At 44.0% G+C, this 2,657-nt stretch overlaps 1 protein-coding gene across 3 annotated transcripts in view; it reads left to right on the plus strand.

Moving 5' to 3' along the window:
• The first annotated feature begins 2,491 nt into the window (after nt 1-2,491).
• The window catches only part of PKN2 (protein kinase N2), a 126,853-nt gene continuing 126,687 nt past the window's right edge, over nt 2,492-2,657 (plus strand). Inside the window, exon 1 of one of the 3 annotated variants that reach the window (XM_007468502.1) lies at nt 2,492-2,657. This exon is cut by the window's right edge and continues 250 nt beyond it. The gene's annotated coding sequence lies outside the window, so the exon portion shown is untranslated. The other 2 variants (XM_007468503.1, XM_007468505.1) reach the window with 2 other exon arrangements.

A 2,657-nucleotide genomic window follows, 5' to 3' on the forward strand; every position in this document is an offset into this window, starting at 1 on the left:
TCCAGATTCTCAAGCAGTTTTATATTGTCTTGGCTCCCTTCTGTATTGTACTACTTTCCCCAACATAACTAATCTCAGAAATAATTCCTATAATTTAAAAAACTTTTTATGCTGGTTGCTTACATTTACACGTGATATATAAAATTAAAATTACTATTAATACTTGATTTAGCACTAGAAATATGTAAAGTTTGAAATCTTTTTCTATGGTAAAAAATTTGAGAGACTGTAATGCTGTGAGTTCACTTTTTAATCTATTTTAAAGCACTTACAGCAGCATGGTTTAAGTTTAAAGAAGCACAGGATTGGCAATTAGGAGATTTAGATTCCAGTTTCCATCTCTGCCACTAAGGGTAATAATGTTCCCATGCTCCTAATAGTTAAGTAAATTATGGCTTATTTTCTTCTATGTATAGTAAGTGTTGGACTCAACATTTTAAGTCTCTTCTACCTTTAAAATACCATGGTACTAAAAGGTGAACATCTTTCTCTTAAATCTACATTTATTTTTAAAAAGAATGCTCATCCACTATATTTCTAACTCCTTACATAGGTACTTTTAAATTACATCATTATTAAGCACCTACTATGTGTGCCAGCTATCTCAAATCCATTCTGGAGTAAGACAAAAGAAAAATAAGCAAAATATATCTGCATGCATTTAATGCCACTGAATTGTATACTTAAAATTGTTAAAATGGTAAATTTTATGTAATGTATTTTTAGTACACACAAAATATGTATATCTATCATCTATCTATCTGAATGCAGTGGTCCCCTAACGTTTTGTGACTATCATTTAAAATTGCACTATAGTTGTTTGGACACAAGTCTGTTTCTCCAAAGGACTCAATCACTCCAGGGACAAGGACTCTTTCTTAATCCTAGCTGTAGCTCCAGGGTCTAGAACACTGTCTGGTTCTTATCAGGGAGGGCATTTTTATCCTGGTTTTTCCAAGTGTTGTTATAGCATATGTTTTAATTATCATTTTCAACCAAGGCTATGTATTAAACATATAAACAGTTTTTAAACTTTTGAAAGACTCACCAGAAAAATTATCACATGAATTGGAGTTCAGAAAATGTGATCACAGAACTCTAGACAAGTGTTTGTCAAACAAATGCATTAGACTTTAGAAGGTAAGAAGATAAACTTAAGTCCTAGCATCAGCCCAACAGATCTTACATGCAGCTTAAGAGGTTCATGATAGCATACTTAAGAAGTATGCCAACTAAGCCGTTCTTCAAGTAGCTATCTAACTAAACTATCCCTATCACTTTCCCTAAGTAGTTTTTAACAAAGCCATGGCATCTCAGCCTTAAACAATCAAAAGTTAAGCAGGTGCCTAGAATATGCATTCACTCCTCAGACGAAACAAAAGCTATGGGATAGAGATTTTGTTGACATTCCTGAATATTATAGTGTCATTTCTTAAACCCCCAACTTAAGACTACTTAGCTACATGTTACTAACAGGTTAACCTGTAAGTTTACTACAACAGGGAAAGTTGGCTTTTTCCCATTCATGGGGCTAATCCCGCCCCACCGCCTTCACTTTAAATTCAGTTAAAACAATTCAAGAAGCCAACTAATTAAATTCTAAACTCAGCGTAATACTAAAGCCCAAAGCACAGTAGCGCAGCGCTTGGGAAAAGGTATCTTTAAAAAACTATGCATTAGGGCTTCCCTGGTGGCGCAGTGGTTGAGAGTCCGCCTGCCCATGCAGGCGAGGCGGGTTCGTGCCCCGGTCCGGGAAGATCCCAAATGCCGCGGAGCGGCTGGGCCTGTGAGCCATGGCCGCTGAGCCTACGCGTCCGGAGCCTGCGCTCCGCAACGGGAGAGGCCACAACAGAGAGAGGCCCGCGTACCGCAAAAAAACAAAAACAAAAACAAAACAAAACAAAAAACTGTGCATTAAGAGTTGCCAGAGGTCGAGAGCCACTAACATTTCTTGAAAAGTACAGACCACACCCCACTTTCGCCAGCTGTGCACCTTACTGGTCGCAGAGGCGCGCAGAGGGTGGGTGCGAGCAAAAGGCAAGATTAATAGCTTGGGCTGGGGAATATTCTATCAGGTTTGAGTCCCGAAACTCTTTGGGTTGTGGAGGTTAGAAAAGGGTCCGTTTACGTTAGGTCTAAACTGTGGCAAGCAAAGAGAAAAGGACCTGGGGAATAAAAACAAAAAGAAGCGAGTAGTTTCCCGATTTCGAGCGTTCACAGCGGGGCAGTTAAACGAAGCAGGAAAGCGGGCGTATCTTTTCTTCTTCCTCTTCCCGCTTCCCAGGAGACGCGAGCCCAGTCCGCTCCCCCCTTTTCACCCTGGCCGGGTCCAATGGCAGTCCCCGCCGCGGAGCCTGGTCGGAAGCCGCCCCGCCCCGCTCCCGCCCTCTGGGTCCCCTCCGCCCCACCTCCTTCGCCCGGCGGGAGGCGGTGGCCGCGGCCGTCACGTGCCCTGGCAGCCGCCAAGTGAGGCCGCTTTTGCGACGCGGTGACAGCCAAATGGTGCGACAGGAGGAGTTGCCGCCGCGGCCGCACAGCCCCGCACCGAGAGGTTCGAGGCGGCTCCTGGCGTCTCCCTGAGGCAGCGACTGAGCAAGAGAGTCCAGCGCGGGCGGGCGGCGGCGAGGGGGAGCCCGCTACGAGTGTCCCGGCTCCCC

This window comes from Lipotes vexillifer, unplaced genomic scaffold (genome assembly GCF_000442215.2).
Source record: "Lipotes vexillifer unplaced genomic scaffold, Lipotes_vexillifer_v1.1 scaffold490, whole genome shotgun sequence".
Taxonomy (NCBI): domain Eukaryota; kingdom Metazoa; phylum Chordata; class Mammalia; order Artiodactyla; family Lipotidae; genus Lipotes; species Lipotes vexillifer.